The sequence below is a fragment of the Xiphophorus couchianus genome, chromosome 1, assembly GCF_001444195.1.
Source record: "Xiphophorus couchianus chromosome 1, X_couchianus-1.0, whole genome shotgun sequence".
NCBI lineage: Eukaryota > Metazoa > Chordata > Actinopteri > Cyprinodontiformes > Poeciliidae > Xiphophorus > Xiphophorus couchianus.
Genome location: NC_040228.1, coordinates 2085761 through 2107582, shown reverse-complemented (window position 1 = coordinate 2107582; position 21822 = coordinate 2085761). Strand labels below are relative to the sequence as shown.

At 38.9% G+C, this 21822-nt stretch overlaps 1 protein-coding gene and 1 long non-coding RNA gene across 5 annotated transcripts in view; one reads left to right on the top strand and one right to left on the bottom strand.

Moving 5' to 3' along the window:
* hdac7a (histone deacetylase 7a) overlaps nt 1–17016 on the bottom strand; it is an 80364-nt gene extending 63348 nt beyond the window's left edge. For 2 of the 4 annotated variants that reach the window (XM_028012521.1, XM_028012493.1), the window contains exon 1: nt 16736–17016. The gene's annotated coding sequence lies outside the window, so the exon portion shown is untranslated. Of the gene's footprint in view, nt 1–15724; nt 15775–16735 lie in introns of those variants that run through there. The other 2 variants (XM_028012539.1, XM_028012512.1) reach the window with 2 other exon arrangements.
* Nucleotides 17017–17924: 908 nt separating this feature from the next.
* LOC114145383 (uncharacterized) lies at nt 17925–18952 on the top strand. The gene is made up of 2 exons (XR_003595678.1): nt 17925–18256; nt 18574–18952. It is a non-coding gene; the product is annotated as an uncharacterized LOC114145383 (long non-coding RNA).
* Nucleotides 18953–21822: the final 2870 nt, after the last annotated feature.

The following is a 21822-nucleotide window of genomic DNA, read 5'->3' as shown; positions in this document are numbered from 1 at the left end:
TTAGTGCAGAGGCCTTAAGCTCCAGCAGAGTAACCTAACTCAGCTGCAACAAACCTGAAACAGATATTTGGTTATTAGCAAATATCTATAGAACATAACTACATGCTGAGGAAGTAAATCCATTCATTTGATTCAGGGGTTTGATCAGGGATACATGTGAAAGCTAATGGACACTGGACCCTGGGATTGGAGTTCAAGAGCTCTGATTTAGTGGAATCCAAGAAGAGTCATGTGACTTATATGTTGTTTTTTTTAGTAACCACCAACTAATCCTTAAACAGATTTTGTATTATTGGGAGAATGTTTTTACAATAGAGGCAAGTTTTAAGTTTTATTACACTTTGAATACCAACATCTATGACATTTTTTGCAGGTTGATGCGGTAAGTTGCTTTGCAGCAAAGTCATATCTGTTAAACTTGATTGCAGTTAACAGTTATTCTCCCTGCAGTATGAATAAAAATGGCACTCTCAATCTGTTACTGTTTGGTTCGTAACAGTGACAGGCTGGATGCCGTGCGTGTGAATGGACTGGAATTGGTCCGGCAGTTTGACACCAGCAAACGTCGTTAATTCTGCGCTCAGAACAAATCTGTACTTGCCGTTGTCAGACGCCCCCGCAGAGCAAGCTTGGCGGCCCCTGCTTGAGGAAGTGGAGCATCCTGTCAGCGCTAACACACTCGAGCACACCCCGTCACAGTCACCATGCAAGGGCTGCGGCAAACAATTTGACGCAATGCCTATGTACCGTCTCGGTCTTCCAAGAATCAGACGGCAGTTTTGCTCGCAGCAGTTACGGACAATGAGCGATTAAACGCACTGAAATGTGGTCAGCAAGATCCTGTAAAATGTTTAGCTTAAATGTGAATCTAGGAAATTTAATAACATTTAGAACACATCAATCGACAGGAAATAAGCCACAGAATAAAAGCTTTGTTTTAATTAAACAAGTAAACAGGGACAACCGCCCTAAGTTGAGTTTGCAGATGCAAAATAAGCATAAAAATATTTTTAGAAATTGTCTTCACATTTAATTTTGCATCCTTGTGTGTTTTGTCCTTGAGGTACGTGTTTTTTTCTTCATTTTGATGGATGAGAATCTGACCTTTTATAAGAGTTTCACTAGCAGTTGTGAATGTTTTTCCCCACTTTTAACCGTCCGCGAGTTTCCACAGAGTTCTAGCATCTGCATGCGTTTTATCCTTTTTTCCGATCTTCGCGTCAGCCGGGTCATCAAGTGATGCTTCAGACCAATACTGAAACCAAGAAGCGTGAGTCTGTCTTATGCTGGTGCTGCTGCACCGTCCGCTCGGGGTGCCTCATCAAGCAGGGGGTGAGGGGGGGACCCAAGGCCGTTCCCAGAAACCCTCAGTGTGCCTGTGTGTGGGGGGGGGGTGTACAAAGCTATGCAACAGTGTATGAGAGAGAGTCCTCTCTCTCTCCGTGTGTGTTTTATCTGTTTGTGTGTGCAACAATATATGTTTATGGTGTGTATGTTTGGGGGGTGCACACATGTGTGTATGTGGTTAGTCCATTGAATTACACAATCTACCATGCAGTCTGAATCACATCCGGTTTGAAGCCAAAAATAACAAAAACCACAGGGTGACAGAAAAGCAGCACAGCAGGCATCCGCCTACAGGGAGCAAGGAATACATCCATACACTCACACACACACACACACACACACACACACACACACACACACACACCATCTAGCACTGGTCAGTTGCTATTTTCCTTAAACAACATCTAGAAAAGGTTATTTCTTGCACAAAAAGACTGACATACAGGACAGTTAGTGGTTTATTTCACTTATCAAACTACAAAAACTTAACAGAATATTGCATAATTTTTTGCTAGATGAATGACTGCATAGGGAAACATGGTAAATGCTTTCCTGTCAAAAAATCATGCAGAAACTTGGGGGAGTATGGGTGGTGTTGAGGTGGATGGGGACCCCGATTTACGGAGGTCCTAGAAACTAGTCTAGGGTTTGGTTTCTGACCATACCATCCTCACTGCACGTCTTCTCCCACCTTCTGTCTGAGCCCACTCTGTGTCTGATTACTGTCAATAAAGGCCCACTATAAGATTTTTCACACTTTGTATCATAAACTCTATGAGTCTTTTTGGAATTCCTTTTGTCATAAACCAGCATCACTACCAATAAGAAGTGATTTGGAAAGAAAACCATAATTTTATTTTTGCTTGCAAATAATCTGAACAGTAGCATAAATGTTGTATTTGGAACCCATACTCTGATATGCCTGTGTAACAAATTATCTTTATAGGTTCATCTTTTGTGTAATTTAGGGTGATTTAGCACTTGATGGTCCAGTGGACTCTGTTCCATTGGGGACCAAAATTACAGCATTTGTTACATTTTCAGCTCCTGCGGTTCGCGTTCATGCTGCATTGTGTCAAACCAACCAAACTAGTTAAAAAAAACGGTTTCTCCTCCTCGCCTGTGGTGGTGCTACACCAAGAATGACTGAAGGAAACATGGACACCTCAGAAGACTGAACGCAACAACCTTCTTCATGAAATGTAACCAAATGGAGTGGCATCAGATTTTAGTGGTTTTATGATTTCTATTTTGTCTGGTAAAAGACCACGAGCCATTAGTCCTGCTAGCGTGAGACTAGCATGTTTGTTTGGCTGTCCAAATAACCCGACAGGCCGGACAGGGGAACATTAATCATATCAGCAAGTAGTCAGTAAGTCTGGAGGAGTGAGAGACAACTATTAGTCATGTGCTCCACATACCTGACCTTTATGGAACATTTTGAAGTACATGCAAGTCATTATGTGTATTGGAAAACTAACACTTAACATCATGCCGAATGGACCATTGTCAACATTGTCACATGGAGTGGGCTGAACCACCTGCAGCTCAATGTGACAAAGACCAAGGAACTGATGGTGAATCTGGTGGAGGAGGACCAGGATGCCGGCGACCCCTGTTACCGTCCAGGGTGTCAGTGTGGACATTGTGGAGAACTATAAATATCTGGTTTTCCACATTGACAAAAAACTTGACTGGGTTAAGAACACTGAAGCTGCAGGAAGGGCCAAAGTCGCCTCTACTTTCTGAGGCGGCTGAGGTCCTTCAACATCTGCCAGACTTTGCTCAGAATGCTCTATAGGTCTGTGGTTGTCAGTGCCATCCTGTATGCTATGGTGTGCTGGGCAGCAGGCTGAAGGTGGAGGACCTTCAGCCTGCTTCAGACTGAACAAACTGATCCGGAAGGCCAGCAATGTTGTTGCTTGGCCACCTTGGACAACGAGTCTCATCCACTCCATGATGAGATACAGGCTGGCTGGATACAGGAGCACCTCCAGCCAGAGATTCTATCAAAGTGAACCACAGAGTGCCACAGAAAATCATTTCTGCCTGCAGCCATTAGGCTTTATAATTCCCGGGTCTGAGCTAATTAATTAAATTTTTTTCTGCACTCATTTATAGATTATTTATTGATTAATATATTTGCATGTGAATGCTTGATATTTATTTATTTACATATATTTAGTCATTTTAAACTCTCTCATCACTCTTAGGTGTGTATATATTTTCTAAACTTCGTCTCATAAGGCTATATTTGCATTATTGATATTTAATACCTCAGAGGGAGTAGCTTGTCAATGAATAAGCAATTTCCCCTTGGGAATCAATAAAGTATATTCTATTCTATTCTATAATGCTGTGGGACGGGAAACCTGGTCATACATGATGTGAAGACAGATGGAGCTAAACAAAGGGAAGAAATCTTCAAGGTAAAAATGACTAAAAACGTACGCCACAAGTTCCAAATTAGAATTTTTGTTTTAAATGCGTGGAACTTGTACAAATTTCTTTTACCTCATTGTAGTTAAGTGTTTGTGTCTCTGTGTATGTTTGCTGTCTGGAAACTTACTTGAGGGTTAAAATCTGCTAAAAAAAAAAAAAAAAAGATAGCTATGGTTTTGTACCGTATCTATTTCTAAGAATTAATAAAAAGACATTTGAAAGAATAAATGTGTGGAACACATTGAATTATTGTACATCCTCTTCACATTCAAGCACTGCTTACAATCTGTAAATTACATCAATAAAATAAATACATGGTTGCAATGTTGCTAAATATGTAATGAGGGTGAGCGGTACTGATAAAGAGAAAACGGTCCAGAACTGAAGCAATGTCAGCTTGTGCAAAGAAAAACTGTAGTGTTAGAAACCTGATCAGTCATCCTTCAGATGTAAATTAAAATGAAGTGATACAGTTAAAAACAGCCAGTCTGACGTACACGGTGCTTTTTTTCGGTACTATATGGGGCAGGATGTGGTCAACTGTGTGCTACAAAGTTGCCTCCCACCTGCAGAGACTTGCTTCAGCTTCTACACAACAACTGACAACAAGAAGTCTGTAGAAAACTGGAAAGCTGAGACTTTACTCTGTCTCACATTCATATGCCATCATGAGACATTACGAAGTCAGGTTTCATTTTTTACTTGAGTAAACATGAATGAGTCTCTTTTTATGTAATGTTGAATGATAAGACCCCTAATTTCTTGTAATTAACGAAGATAGACGTTTCGGTGAACGGCTCGTACTTTCCTGAAGCAAATATCTGGAAAAAATTGAATTAATACAAATGCAAGAGAACGAAAGGTCACAGAGGAAAAGAAGAGAAGGGATCAGATGGGGGGGGAGAGAACTGTAATAATGTTTGGCCTTGGTCTGCCAGCGAGGTCCTTCCCCTTAAGAAGCCAGAAAGAATGCAAAGAATGCTGCATGAGAGACAGAGAGAGAGGAAAGAGCAGATGAGAGGGGGAGCAGACAGGGAGGAGAGCAGGAACAAGAAACGAGGAGAGAGGAAAGGAAGAAGGGAAGGAGCCGGGGAATCCAGAGGAAGACAACATGATGAAGTCAGGGAGAGAGAGATAGAAACGAGGAAGAGGTTTCTTATCTGTGCTGGGCTAAGTAAACACAAGAGCAAAGACGATAAAAATAATAAGCCTGGAAAATATTTGGAAAGAGGAAAAACGTGTAATCTCTGCATGTTTTTATTTTCTGTGCTGATGGACATCCACGTACACGTGTGTGTTTACATTTTTGAGTCTCTTCCTGAAAGATGGAATCGGGGTGTGTGTTACACTGCAAAACACAAAGTCTTGCCATGAAAGTTTAGTCTAGTGTCTAGTGCAAATATCTTTGTACACATGAAATAAGACCAAACTAATTTATAAGTAACTTTTCAATAAGATAGGAGATTCGTTTTAGTAAACAATTCCTTAATATTAATAAAAAGTTACACTGGTAGGTAACAAAACATTATTCCCATAAATTAATCTGCCAATGGAACTTGTACTTTTTAATCAATATTAAGGGTTGACTTAAAACAAGCTTCTACTTGCTGAACAGTTACTTATAAATTAGTTTTATCTTATTTCAAGTGTACTAACATTTGCACTAGAAACTAGACAAAAAATACTTGGTGTCACTGCGTTTTGCAGTGTAGTTAGTTTCTGGTAATGTCAGCACTGGGAAATTTTTCACTTTCCAGAAAGAGAAGATTTTTTTTCCTCTTTTCTTTAGGTCTGCCTCAGCTAGCTGATGAAAGCTGCAGAGGCTACAGGTCTGCTTAAAGTAACAAGTGCGCATAATGCTGCTATTAAGGAAGATTACACGTTTACACGTCACGGGTCCGATCTCCCTGAAAATGCGCTGAAGCCGCAAAATAAAACTCTGTAGCGAAGGGATTTAAAATTTCAGACATTATCCTGCCATCAAGCGTATAATTTCTGTAAAAGCACAAGATTTGTAGTAACAACACTGATTTAGACATCAGCCTAAACAGCAGCCTCGCAGTGCAAAGCAACACATGTTTGAAGCTGGTTGTTGAGGTTGTCACAGCCTGTCCTGCAGCACATGCTACTGTAAATGAGTTCATGTTGGTACAAGCTTGTGATGTTCAACCCAGAGATCAAAATCTGACAGTTTCACTTGATCAACAGGTTAAATAAAGAAAATTTCAAACTCTTCTTCAACACTGTTCAGTTGCAGAATGTAACTGGTGAAGGTTACATGAAGCACCTTTTTAAAGCTGCTTCATGTAACCTTTAAAAAAAAGTCTTTTACATATATTTTTTAAAACTGTCACCATCATGATGGTTTAATATGAGACAGATAATCTGTGAAAAGATTAATATCCTCTACCTCCTCCCTGAGCTCTTAAAACTACATCCTTTATCATTGGACTTGTATCCATTTCCTCCCTTTTTACCTTGTTATTTGTGACATTTAACAGTTTGTACACAAGTTTATAAGTGCTGAGAAAGTAAATTAAGATTAGGATGTCAGACATCAATAAAAATTTGGAATTGATACAGGCCAGGAGAGGCCTGGTCGGTGCAGATGTTACACAAACCATCACAAATTTCTGCTGCTGGCTGAAATCCTTAGCGCTGTCAATCACTCTTGTGCTCACCCTTTCCGCTTGCTCTTTGCTAAGCTACAGCTGGTTCACCACAACATATGTAGTTAGCGTGGCCACTAATGATTGCGGATAAATGGATTTCCTGGATGGATAAGTCGTTTTTACTCCATTAGCATAAGGTAGATTGACAGTGCTAAGACCCTCCCACTGGTTCTGATTGGTTGTTTTTGACCGGGATTTTTTTTTTTCTTCATTTTTTCATAAAGCAATAGCAGCACAAAGAGGAGTTGGAGGAGATCCATTTTTTAACACACTGTTTCAAAACATACTGCACAACATAATGGCAGTTTTAATTAATGTAGAAAAAATATATTTTTGTAAATGTTACATATTGCAACTTTAAAGTGATTTATAAGTAAGATAGTATTGCATTGTATTGTACTGTAATATTGAACCAATAAATAAATGAACTGTTGTACCAGGTGGATAAAAGGATAAGAGTGAAGATAATACATGTAAAAACTCTTGGTTGCACACAAATGGTAATTTACAATTAGTGGTCAGATAGGCTGAAAGTCAAAAACAGAGATGATTAATAATTTATCTAAATTTGTTTAGTCTATCCATGAATCGTAATGTATGAAATGGGAACATCATAGCACTTTTTGAAAAAATCAGTTTTTCCCCATCAAAGTGATTTTTGTTTTTGCTTGTGAGTGCTGTCAGATATATCAGCGTTTCAACTGAGAGCTACAAAAATCGGAAGCCATTGGAGGATTTAGTCACATTCTTGATTCTGTGCAGATCTTTAAATCAATGACCAAAAAAAACCATATTTAAAGAGTAATCAAAAATGGACATGTTCCTGAAAAGGCTGTGCATTCTTTAGTGTGTTCAAGCTGTTACTATGGTGTGTGACTTTGAAGAGATTAGCCCCACAGAGGGCCCCGATGACATGTGCACAGATAAACAGCAAGTCGCTGACAGACATTTTCCACAACTTTACAGCCATATCATCACCTCTTAACAACGCTCAAAAGTTCAGAGAAAGAAATGTTTATCTCTTTTTCATTTTTTAAATCAAAAACCACCTAAATTGTTAATCTCAAAAGAGAATTTTGGTGATAACAAATTTGAAACTGCTTAATTTTTTATTTTAAAGTATTGTTCATTTTAAGCTAATTTGAACCTGTTAAAAAAATCACTTAAATTGTGAGTGAACTCAGGCTCAACGTTCACAGCAGAGAAAAAACGAGTGTGTAATGAAAGGCTGTAGATCTTTTACACCCTCGAGATATTTAGAGCTTTTAAGTTGGCCAAAACAAAGCAGGAAGCCATGGCAACCACAAGAAAATCCCGGATATATCTCGGCAGCAGACACCCATGCAGAGAGAAACTCTCAATATTCTAATCGTATCAAAACTCAACCCTTATAACACCCACCAATCTGAACAACAACAACCCTGAGAAGCGTGAGAGTATGACTAGGAAACACCCAGACAGGCCTAAAAATAGCTCTAAACTCATTCCTCTTCTCTCGTTTTCAGTCCTGCACTCTCTGTCTAATTTTGTTTTCACCTTTGTCATGATAAAACCCAACAGTAGGAAAGAAAAAAAACGAGATAAGTTGATGTTCCTCTACGGAAAATATTACCTTACAGAAGAGCACATGAATGTGAGAACAGCAGACATGACTAAATGATGGAGAGACTAACGAGTATTCAGCCAGAACCGTTGCACCAGGGGAAATTCATCGTCTCACTGAAGGGGAAAAAATACTCGTTGGAAGCATGTTCAGTTGACACGATAAAACTGATGATGCATTATCAAAATGTGTTTGAAAATGTGGAGATTGTTGGAGGGTACTGGAGCGCTACTTTTCCACAGTACCGTCCAATTCTAGGGGTTTGTTGTTTCTTGGTGACAAAGTTGTGAGTTTGTTTGGATTCGGGAAGCCTAATTAGGCTGCAAGTGAAGCAACAAAAAGTCACATGGACTCACAAGTAGAGTGTTTACAATGCAGTTTTTGCAACCTGTCATCCTTCAGGGAACCATTTAAACAAACCCAATTGCAGCCTTTGTTCAAATTTGAGCAGAACATCATGGGGGGAAATGTTGAACTTCTCCTGTTGAGGTTTATCGGAAAGGGTTTAAAACTTATTTATACAGCAAAAACACAAAATCTTACCAAGTATTTTAGGTCTAGTCTGTAGTGTAAATATCTTAGTAAAGTTGAAATACAGTAAAACAAATTTACACGTCACATTTCATCAAGATATAGAGCCTTGGTCAGAGTAAATATTTCCTTTATATTGATGAAAAGGTGATAGTTCTGTTGGCAGATTATTTCATTTATAACTTGGGAAAATGTCTTGTTAGATTATAATAAAAGGTTTTTAATCCCTTACAGCAGACTAGGGTTTATTTAGTTCAGTTGAAATATTTTAAGGTTTTATTGGCTCTAGTGGTCTTTATTTGATGGTGAATTGACAGAAAAGTGTGTAGAAGACATGGGGCAAAGGTCACCAGGCCGGGAATTGAACCTGCGATGACCGTGTCAAGAACCAAGGCCTCCATAAGTGGGTTGTGCTTAACCCCTACACCATCACAGCACCCCTACTTCAGTGGAAATGCATTTCAACAATATTTGTGGAAAAAAAATTTTTACAAGATAATTTTTTTCTATTACAAAAACATGCCATCATTTCAACAGGTGGGTGTATACTTTTCAGAGATACTGTAGCATTTTAATTCATTAACATTAAAGTTAATGTTAAAGAATTAAAAAAAAAAATTAAATAAAAATATTAATTTAATTTTTTTTTAATTAAAATAAAAAAATTTTTTAAATTTTTTTATTGTGATTCTGTTTCAAATAAAAGCAACTACATACATTTTATGATAATGTCTGTGTATTACCATAAAAGTTTTATTTTGGTGTATGAAGAAAATAAAATACTGTTTCATGTTTCATTTAGAGTGCAGATGTGTTGCTGCATTAGTTTTTATTTCATAAATGATAAGATATTTTTAGACTTGGTCTATTCACAATGTCTCGGCTGAGACAATTTCACACACTATGCTAATGAACATGCGGTGACATATGTAGGGGTTTTCCATCAAAGCAGTTCTGGTGTCAAAACAAGGATGGTGCTAAACCCAGTTCATAAGGCAATGAAGTTCACACTGAACTGAAAACAAACTGAACTGAACTGATCGCAGTGAAGGGAGACGGTTTGAATGAATCTCATCAGTTGGTTTTCCTTGTTAACAGATGTCTTAAAATCTCTCAGTTGGAAAATGCTGTTTCACACATCAGTTGATGTTTATGTGAAACACAGATTGGAATTTTGTGAATGACGCTGGAAGTGAGAGACACAAACAATCAAGTGAAGTCTGTAAACACCAGCTGGTCGTGTTCATAAAAATGCTGACTAATTCCTCCTGATTCAACCAGACGGTTTTGTCCTGAATTAAAGTAAAACATCCTGTCACTTCTGAATTTTCTATCCGACTAAGCCCAGATAACACCACAGACTTTGTCTTTGAGGATGTTATCTGCAGAGGTTCACCCTGTAGTGCTTTAAAAGTCTCAACTGGCCACTTTTCAAAGGGTGAATGTGAATTTCTGGCAACTTTTACAGAAAACTAGGGTGATATTAACTTTGATGGTGTCTTTAAGTACACTTTATATAAGCAAAGAGAGGAGAAGATGGAATTCATATGCTAATTAAGGCATGATGCCATCCATAAATACTTAACTGTTGTTGTAAGAGTTCATCTTGTGAAAACAAATGAATGAGTGTGACTCAGTTAAATTTAAAACTAGTTTAGATTTTTTTTAAAGGTGCAGTATAATGTATTTTCCAGGCACACTGTGCCATTTTAAATGACTATAAAATAACTATGCAAAAAATGCTACTGTATATAGGTCAAATATGACTTAAAAGAAATCTTACTTTGTAATTTAATGACTTGAAATTGGGTCCTTTTCTCTTTAAAAGCTTCTGCTCTTTCTGAAACTCCGCCTTCAGGAAGTCATCATAACATGGTTCCTCTATTAACCCTCTAACAACGTTTTTACCTGCCTTGCAATGTGAAGCAGCTGATATTATTAGTTCAGCAAATTTATAGTTCCTCCAGCTGTTTGCTAATTGTTGCTGGCTAGTCTGCAGGAGCTGAATGGGGGAGCTATGGGGGAAAGCTGCTCTGTGAGGCAGGAGTTCAGAGGTTTGGAAACTGTAAATCAGAAGAGGAGTTGCGTCTCAAAGGCGGGGCTAGGTCCACCCAGGCGTTTTGCACAGCTGAATGGTTGCCATGGAGATTAATTGGGGTTTGCGATGAGCCTTTCTGACTAAGTCTACAGGTTTATATCTACCATTCTGGAAGAAGAATATTATTTCCAAGCAAATAAACCAGAATGTATTTAATCTTATAATGTTCCTGTTAGATGTGCGATAAAAAAAAACAAACTCTAACTATAACAGAGTTACTATAACTCTGTGATTATCTGGTATTGCAAGAGATCGAATAACTTTGTTGTGATTGGATTTTTGATAAAGCAACAGATCTGCACAACTTCAGCAACTGATAGCATTGGGCAGAGTCCCGTTCCTGTTCAGAGATTTGAAGCAGCCAGATTAAAAAAACTGAAAAAACGTAGGAGTGGTTCTGGGATAATTTTTCAACTCAACTGTTTTCTTAGCTCTCAGCCAGATAATATCAATGTTATGTTTGACTATGATTCTAATAAAACAGGGATGATTCATAATCTTCACACACAACCTGTCTGGCTAAGATAAGGTGCAGGAAGATAAACTAGCAGGGAAATTTGCCTTGGCTGCTGATGATACAAGTGGATGGTAACAGCATGAAACATCTTAGTGTTTAAATTACACACTATAAAAAGCCTTTATTCCACACTACTAGTTTATTAGGAGAGGGAGAACGGCACATCTGTGTCTACTATCTGTCACTGATGAATGATGAACTTGGGTTTTCTCCAGGGCTTTCAGTGAAAGCTTACACTTCTCCTCGCTGCTGTGCCCTCTGTGGGAAACTTTAGAGAGCGTATGAGGGAGAAAGAGAGACAGATGACTTTTCCTCGCAGGATATCCTGTTCTAAGTTGAGCTGCCGGGCCTATTCTGACCCCTCGACCCCTCTTGACTCCTGACCCGACCGTAGTTTAGACTCACATCTCCAATATTTCCTAATCACCTCAAATCTCGCAAGCTTTGTTGTCATCTTTGTTTTCTCTTAGGTTTATTAAACAGAGTGGCTCTGATTGGAAAGCAGCTTCAGTCTATCGGATGTAATGACATGGGCAAATCTTTAAACTGCAAAAACACAAAATCTTACCAAGTATTTTTGGTCAAGTTTCTATTGAAAATCTCTTTGTGTACTTGAAATAAGACCAAACTAACTTAAAAGTAGCTTTTCAGCAAGATACATGGGCTTGTTATATGTCAGTAATTCTTTACTGTTGAAGAAAAATTTACAAATATAAGTGGAATAATATGTCAGTGGAACAAGACATTAAAGTTAATAATATTGGAAAAATGTCTTGTTACATTGGCAGAATATTTCACTTCCAAAAAACTATTTCATCAATATTAGGGAATGATTGACCTAAAACGAGCTCCTATCCTACTGAAGAGTTATTTGTAAGTGAGTTTTGTCTTATTTCAAGAGTACTAAGACATTGTCACTGGAAACTACACAAAAATACTTTGCACGATTTTGTGCTTTTACAGTGTAGGATTAATGCACACGGCTGCTCATTTTGTTTGCATGACTATTATTTTACACATAGTCCAAACATATTAAACTTTGCTCTAGAATTTTGCTTTTATGATGCTGTTTATTTACTGATAGACTTTAATAAAATTACAAGACCTTCACAGAACTCTGCATTAAACTAAAAATTACAGTGTAATACAACGTTTTTATTTTTTATTTAGTAGTATCAGAGTAAAGGGGGCCAAATGCAAACTTTTACTGATTTTGATTTGTTAAAAAAATATGTATGTTCTTTCCGCCTACCACACCATGAAGTGTTTCTCTGTGTTGGTCTATCACATCCCAAAAACTTCAGTTTTTCATTTTAACATGACAGTTATACAAGGCACAGTAAATGCAGGAAAATCTACCACTTGCACGTATTTTGACCATTTTTTTCTTTTCCTGTCTGATAAATGACCTCATAAGCCACACAGCAGATAGAATAGAAAAACACAAAACACACACACCAAAAAGATTATACCCCTTCCCTGTGAATTCTTTCCTTATTCCATTCTAATAAAATCCCTAAATATTATGCTCACATCATAATTATCCTTGTTTTCCAACCACAGATGTCATATAGTGGAAAGATTATTTTGGAATAACTTAGTAAGGAAACTTGTCAGCCAATTTTGGACAGCACCAGACATAAAGAAAAATGAATACTAATATAATATATCCCATCATTTGTTGTGCCAGTTTGTTGTTTTCTGGCTGCACAGATAATTCATCCAAGATGCAAACTGGAAAGTAGGTACTGAACGGTTGTTTGTGTTTTTATAAGCTCGATAGCGCCACCCTTGGCCTCTGTGGCCAAAGTGGGCGCAAACAAAACACACTCTGTGATTAGAGAAATAATTAGCCAATCATCCTCTGACCTGAGATCCAAACCCAGAGGTCAAAGAGGCATAAAGTGTTCTGCTTCCCAGGTGCTTTCCCATGAAAAAAAAAAAAAACTTTTCAGTGGAGCAACGACATACTGAAGTCATTGTCAGTGCAGAGGTGCTTGTGTGTGTGCGTGGATGTGCGTGTGTGAGGTGGACGGAGCGCAGCGTTTGTCCAGAGGGGCTGTGGTGGAAAAGCAACACTTCCTGCTTCCTGTGGCAAGAGGAAGTGCTACCGTTGATGTCCCCTTATCGCTATGGACACACAGGCTGAGTGGAAGGAGGAAGGCAGAGAAGAGGAAGAGGAGGAGGAAGAGGAGCTGAGAGGGTGGTCAAGTAAGCTCGACAAAGAGAGGGGACTGAAGAGGCAGTCAAGGTTTGTTTTGTTTTTTTTCTCTACTTTTGTTTGGAAATAAGGAAATGAAAAAACATCTATAGAAGTAGGTGTTGCTTTTGGTTCCTTTCATTTACTTGTTAGTTTATTTTTACATAAAATGCCTTTCAAAAGTCTTGTATAACCTCAAACTTTTTCATAATAACGTTACACCAAAACTCAATGCTTTTCACTCAGATGTTAAATGATAGAGAAACATAAAGTAGAGTGCATTTTAAAATGGAGGGAAATATGTTTTGTTTTTTCCTTTTTAATATTGTTTTATAAAATGTGAAATGTTTGCTATTTCTTCTTTGAAATTTAGCCTAAGCTCAGACAAGTTATATATTAATTTCCAACTTTTTCCACAGATTATCTTTATTTCTTCAGGAAGGAAATCCATTGAGACGATTCATCTATTTTAAGTATTTTCTGGCCACGATAAAACAAAAACAAAGTACAAAAGCATCAAATATATTTAGATCTGGACTTTGACTAGACCACTCTAACATGTAAATATTACATGTTAGAGTAATATGTCTAACATACATATTACTGCAGAATGCTTCAGAGAAGCATTTTCTTCATTTACCTCCATTCAACTTTCTATCAAATTTCAACAGCATGTCTGTCTAAAGAAAAGCATCCCACAGCATGTTGCTGCCACCGTCATGTTTCACTGTAGGAGCAGTGTGTTCAGTCAGAATGCAATGTTAGTTTTCTGACACATTGTTTTCTATAAGGATATTTTTTTCTTGCCAATTTTCCATGAGGAAGTGCACAATTAATAGCTTTCCTATGGATTTATGACATAATCCTGCTTTTAACTTCACCACAACTGGCTTGTCTGCTGTGTTCCCTGATCTTTGTGATGCTTTCTGTTCTCTAATATTCTCTAACGAACCTTAGAAGCTTTCACAGAAAAGCTGGATCTCTACAGAGATTCAATTACACACAATAAGTGGTAAAATTATTGGATTTTTGGGGGGGGGTTAACAGAGTACATGGGGCTCAATAAAAAAATGCTCGCCATTCTTTGTAGATTTTAATTAGCTTGACAGCATTGACTTTTCCCTACATAACAATAGGACTTCAGAAGACTTGAGCCGTTGCAAAATTTGGTTAAAATAATCTATGATCTCTTGCCAGGTCTTTAAAAAAGATAAATATGACATCAAAGGAACAAAAACGTGGCATACGCACATCATACGCAAGTGTGAAAACTAAACTTTTGTTGTTTTTGTTGCGGGATTAGGAAAGTAAGTAGCAGTCAGGTCATCAGCACCTATGTCAGTCTTCTATAACAGACTTATGTCGGTTTGCTGGCCTGGAGCATTCAGGTGTGTGCTGGCCCAAAGCCAAGACCAAACATGACAGCAATTAAAGAAGCAATCACTCTTCTAAATAGTGACTTTTCACTCGCCTTATAATTGTGCAATTTCACATTTCAATAATAAATTTGCTTAATGGAAACACAGCAGTTTTGAAAAAAACACGGTTTTATGTAGAAAAACTCTTGAAAGGGTGAGGTGGTTTTTGGCCATATCAAAATTTGCGTATTTTGCAAAAGTGCAATAGAAACACTCTCTTCACATCATGAGTCATGTGATCAAAAACCAGATGTACTACTATTAAACTTAATGCAACCAAGTGGCCTTCCTTATCCAGACAATGTTTTACACCTTGGCATTATGCAAGGAGTTTTCCTGCGTTGTATAGTTTTTGGGGTTAAACTGGAATAGACATAACTCAACTGGGATTTGATATGATAGGACTGAGCTCATAATCTAGTTATGCAAGTAAATTTGATTTGTTAGTTTTATAAGTTGCCTTGAGGTAGCATGTGTAGTAAATTGTTCCTATATAACCAAAGTTATTTGAACTACACTTAATGGCCACAGGAACTCAGTTTTTGCAGACTTTAAATCCATCATGAACTCCTCTGTAACTCTAAGTATTCTGCAGTCCAAGCCTGGTCCCCTGGTCCATGTTTGCAGCTTGGTTTCATCTAGATGCATCAATGGGAAAATAACTAAATACACAAAAGTTATGTTTTTTAAAAATGGATGAAGATAAAGTTCTTTTGATGGCTTAAGAGTCAAATTCAAGACCTCTGCCTGATCTTAAAAAATATCTGCATAAATTCTAAGATATGTTAAAGTTTTTTCTGCTCCCTCTTACAGAAATACACACATTTCTTTTGCATGCATTGCACTCTGAGATGAACGTTTGTTTTGTGTTGATAGAAAGTAGAGTGAATGCTTACCCACAAGGTGAGTTGAGGAAGAAGAACTGTGTGACCACAAAGGTGAAACTGAAACAAGCACTGCTGGAATCTGGATCCATTTTGCAGAAACAAAGGAAATGTGTCATTGTGTAGTTTATTATGAAGAATGAAAAGAGAGTAAACTAGGAAGACATCGACAGAGGAGGAGAGGGGAAGAGATGTTTGGGATCAGGGTGGGGAAGCTTTCAGCACTTGGGGATTGTCCCAGATGGACACAGGCTGCTCCCTCCCTTTACAAACAGCCCCTGGCTGCCACTTCTCCTCCTCCCTTCTCTTTCTTCTGTCCATCTCTTCCTCGCCTGACGCTTGCAACTCAAAAGTTTGGAGACCACTCAGCAAAAAATGTGAACAAATAGACACTTAATGGATCACTTTTCTTCTGACACTATATATAGCCCCCCCCATACCTCAAACACATGCACCCCTCCGCCCCCCTCCACCTCAATCTCTGCCATTTCCAAAGTCAACACACCACTAAATGCTGGGCTGACTCACTTCCACTGTGGGTGGCTCTGTTTCCAATTTTCTCACCACCTCGGCCTCTCCACCACCTTGGAGGAAAAGGGGAAGGTTTTGTCCAGAATACACACACACACATAAAAAAACAGCCACAGAGGCATGCAAAAAGTGACAAACATTATTTACACATGTTAAAGGTACGTTGGCACGGATAAGGACATCCCAGAGGAGATGTGGGGGTTAAAAACCAAGCGTGCATCTCCCACTTCTTTTGGAGTTGTGAAATGCTTGTCGCTGTTTTCCTTCCTATCTTTCTCTTTGGGGGAGCGTGGGAGCGCCCTAAGAGCGCTGCACACAAACCGCAGGGCTCATAACAACAGGAGGAAGCCGGTAACTTGAGTAACTCCAACCGGCCGAGGCAAAGGAAGAGAAGAGAGAGAGATGGAAAGAGAGGTATTTTGCATCTTTTGCTCCTCTCCAGATAGCAGAACAAAAGTCAAATCTGACAGATTTCCCAGTTTCTTGCCTTACCAGTTTGCGTTGCGCATCGTGGGGAGTGTGCTACGAAGTCTCATCAGTCATGTTCACGCACGGTTCAATCCACAAAGCTCTGAAGTGGAGACAAGGCACTCAAACAAGTCATTCACAGTGGTCCAGGCGCAGTATCAGTTCCCTCTGGTCAAGTGTTGAGAAAGTGAGGGGCCGCAACAAAAGGCGAAGAGGGAGGGAGCGACTGAGGCACGGAGTAAACGAGAGAGACGGAGAGAGAGAAAGAGATTAACCTCTGAGAAGACGGGTGGACTCTCTCTCTCTCTCCCTCCCTTCCTCACACACACACAAACACCCCCACACACCAAGCTGGTTTGCTGTATCACTGACTTCTTGTGTTTTCTCTCATGTGCCAAGAGGAGGTAGAGAAAAAGAACAGGGAGAGCAAAGAGTATTTGTGTTCACAGTCATGAATGTGTGTTGGGGTGCGTGTGGGCGTGCACGCGTGTGTGTGTGTGTGTTAAGGTAGGAGGGACTGGCTGGCACAAGTCCAGAGACAGCCAGCCTGGTAGAAAAAGACAATAGCAGGAAACACTATATCAGAAGGAGGCTAAATACCAGCACAAAAATAATTAACAGACAGCGAAAAAACAATGACATCCGCAGTGGAAAACAGAGTTTGCAGTCTGTGCTCAACAATGATACTGGAAACATCCAGGAGGTTATTCTTATTCCCACTGTCATTACCACTGGATGTTGAAATACCATTTCAGGAAAAAAATATAACTGTTTAAGGCAAACTTGTTTCACTGTGGACAGTAACACTGGTATTCCAGCATCTTCCAGTTTTTGATAAGCTAACATTATGATAATGTTCCTGGACATCATATCTGATTTCCTTTCAAGTAGCTTAAAAGGTGACAGTATGAATGAGATTTTTTAAAGGTGGGCACAGTTTGTTTTGTGAAAACTGGACACCAATATTAAGCAACATAAAAAAGATAAGCTTCTGGATAACCCTGACATTAACCCTATGAAAAATTTCCCAGCTGTGCTTTACATCCATGTCCATGAGTGGTCAAATTTCCTGTCATAATTATAAACACATTTGAGCCTTTATATAGTGGAGAAAATCAACAATAAATTCGAACATGTGCTCCCAATTTTCACTTCTGAAAAGCCTTTAAGTTGTCTGTTGTATTGACAGTCCATCCATCCATCCATCTGTAACCCACATGTATATGTGTGGTACTGTTAGTGGTATTTTATTTCTGTAGGATTTTGTTTTGTTATTTAATGTTCCCAGCAATTTAGTTATATTTTCATTTTGAGTTTTCTTGTCATACCAGAAACCGCCAGCAGGTGGCTTGTGAGTTACACTCTGGTTTAGACAGCAGGAAACTATTAGAAGAAGAAGAAAACCGTAGCTGGCTGTAGCATGTTGTGCGAATTACCGCATGCTATAAGATAAATTCTTGATTAATTCCGGTAACGGTTAAGAGAAAAGAAGATCCGTGACCTGATCCCTGGCAGTAAAACACATTTTTACTGTGATTTTCTCTGGTGAGTGTTGTAACGTGTTTTTGCAACCGAAATTAAGCTAATGCTAACTGGCGTCATAGGCATTACTGCTCATATATTCCGACAAGGAAGAACAGAGAAACGTAAATAAAACCAATCGGAGAAACGTGTGAGATTAAAATGATAATTTTCACTGTATTGCATTTTTGTTATGTACAAACTAAGAGGTTGGATACAGTGTGATACGTTTGTTTTGCAAGCTTGCCATTAGTTGAATATTATTTTTGTGATAAATGGAATTTATTGCTTCCTGCATACTTTTGAAACTTAATAGTTAATTAAGTTCTATATATATGCAGGTTGGTTTTTTTTAGAACCCCATTCAACTTTGAAGACTGTCCAGCTGCATAGCATCGCAGGCCTGGATTGGATTGCTGAGCTCCAGGTTTCAACCCAAGACCTGGGACTGCTGGATCCGCTGCCTACTTTGCACCGGATAAGATAAGATTTTGGATCCAAAGAAACACATGGCCATTTAACAAAGACTTGACTGACTGACTTAAATTACTGAACTAAGAAAACAAAACTTCCAAAGGACGAACTGAACTATAAGGAATCTGAACCAAAAGAAAATACACTGCCTGATAAAAAAGGTGGACACTTTATGTTGGAACAAAAAAAACTGTACCGTAATATTCTGTTTCAAGTTGTATTAAATAATCTGTTCATTCTTGATAATATGGTTGTTTGTGCTTATTATCCTCCTTTTTGAACTTAGAAAGATAGACTAACTGTAACTTCAACATTGAAATCTAAGTTTCTCAACTTATCTATTCGTAAGTTACACTAGTTGGTTACACATCCATCCATCCATCCATTTTCTAACACCCTTGTCCTTAGGGGGGTAGGGAGGGTTGCTGGTGCCTATCTCCAGCTAACGTTTCGGGCGAGAGGTGGGGTTCACCCTGGACAGGACGCCAGTCTGTTGCAGTATTAACAATCCATCCCCCAAAAAAACATTTGAAATTTGTTATTAAGAGTCCAAAATTTTAAAGAAATGCTAAGACTGTAAATGTCTGACTGGAACTGTGTAATGGTATGTGAAGTTAAGCATTTGTAATGTGTTGTTTCGTGTTCCTTGATGTGATATTTTCAGTTTAATTGGGAGTAGTATGATTGAACTTATCTTTGATAAAGAAGAAACTCACATTTTAATGTGATTTCAAAATCCTTTGTTGTTATCACAAGAAACCCAACCTTTCCAAGGAAAATAATTAAATACTCAATTGCATAGACTCAATGGGCTTCAGTACATTTCTGTGCCTCTGTAGGAAAAAATTTCAAAATTAGTTTTTAACTGTTTTGCACATTTTTATCCATATTTGTGATACCATCAGGCTCACCCAAACACCATTTCAAGCATGAACACACACATTCCCTGTGCAATCATGACTTCCACACATACCTCGCCACTACCCACCCACAAACACAGCTATAACCATGTCTACTGATAAGCCAGCTTGGCCCAGTGGTTACTGGCTGTCTAAGCTCTGACCACAGCAACTTACAATGGCCCTGTATCCTCAGCCTGCACTGATTACACTCACAAGGAGCTGTAATACACTCCACTAATTCAATTTCCTGCCCTGGAGGTCGACCTCTGTGTGTCTTTGAGAATGTGTATCAGAGTGAACAAGAAGTTAGAAGAACAAGATGGTTGCTAAAGAACCGGCTAGCATTTTATGAATGTATGAGTTCTTAGGTAGCGTATGATTATTCTCGCTCAGTCTGATGCTGTCAGATACTTGACTATCACCTGGAAATAAAATACAGTCTGTCAGTATTAGTGATTCTATTTCTAATTGTGTAGAAAGTAGAAGTCTGCCAATCGATCAGCCACCAATCATAATCGGCCGATTTCTGTGAAAAAGTGTGTGATTATCGATGGCCGATCATGGTCTCGTGTTGCCGATCACCCAAACCAATCACCTGTATCTTACTTTGTAGCCTGCATGTGCAGCTCATCTCCTCTTTTCTTCACGCTGCACAAGCGCGCAGCAACTAATCCTAAGGAATGTGGTGTGAAACTTTTAACACTCTGGGAGTGAATGGGGAAGTTTGCATGTTGCAACGGAAAATTTTCTAGGGGGTGAAACACGTCAAAATGCATTAACACAACAAATCTAATATGACATTTATAAAACAAGCACTGGATAGAGTAGGGGTGGGCAATCCTGGTCCTCGAGGGCCAGTGTGCTGCAACTCTTAGATGTCTCCCTGATCCAACACACTTGAAATCCAACAGCTGAATCATCTCCTAAATGCAGTCAAGTTCTCCAGAGTCCTCCTAATGACCTCATTATTTGACTCAGGTGTGTTGAAGTAGAGACGCATCTAAAAGTTGCAGGAGACTGGCCCTCGAGGCCTGGAGTTGCCCACCCCTGGGATAGAGTATAGCTATATCAAGGCTCACTGCAAGGGGAAAAAAAGACATCCAGAGTGGTCACACAGCAGGTAAAGCAGCGCACAACCACCAACACTTACCTGGAACACTATGATGGTCAGAAAGCTAAACAAATAACCCGAAAATAACTTACGTCAACGAGTTAGCGGTATAAGATGCTGGTTCTGCTCTTGTTATTGGACTGCCGCTACGCGCTGCTGGTAGTAATATTTCACAGACGGAGCGCCGCTCAGCCTCCACCCAGCAGTGAACTCTCACACCGAACGTCTGCTTAAAGTTGCAGCATGTAACTGAAACAACAACAAAAAAGATTTTAGATATGTATTAAAACTTTCCTTATGTCCTTACATAAGGCGATAAAAAAATCGATCTGTGTTCTATAGAATTACTCCACTCTATCAGAAATAACCAATCAGAACCAGCATTAATTAGCTAGCCATACTCTCAGGAAGTTTTGATTTAATAACACAGGATTGTTTATTTTGATGCAACCTGCATTTGACTTTGAATGATTGTTTCCTTTATTACTTGACATTATTTGATATAGGCTGTGTTGTGAGAGTTATTTGTGCTGTTGGTGAGCAAATGCTTCAGATTTAAATGTTATACAGTATATCCCCTTTCTTACTTTTTTGGAGGGTTAGGCTAGGGCTCAAATAATAACAATTTGGAATGAAGTCGGGGAATACAAATATTCTTTCACACTTGTTTTTTCTTCCCTACATAGGAACCCTGCGCCACTGGAAATGATGATGACAATTGCTTAGGAGATGATGAAGGAAGTGATGATGGAATCTCTGGAGAGAATGATGGAGATGATAAACAGGTTGTTGCTCAGGTGAAGAGGTTGACAGCAAATTGCCAGGCAACTCACTCTCTTTTCTCTTAAGAAGAAGAGAATGAGTGGTGTGGAGTAGATCGACATCCTTAAGGATCGTTGCTCCAATAAGACAAAGATGTCTGCTGTGAAGTTAAACTGAAAGACGTACCGGATGGACCGGATGGACCAGGGACCATCATCCCACACAGTCACAACTCCCACACATGTGAGCCCTCTCCTTACGTTATGGTCCTTTCTCTCAGATCCTCTGAAGAATCTTTGATTCTATATGATGCAAATTTAATCAAGAACATGTTAATGTTC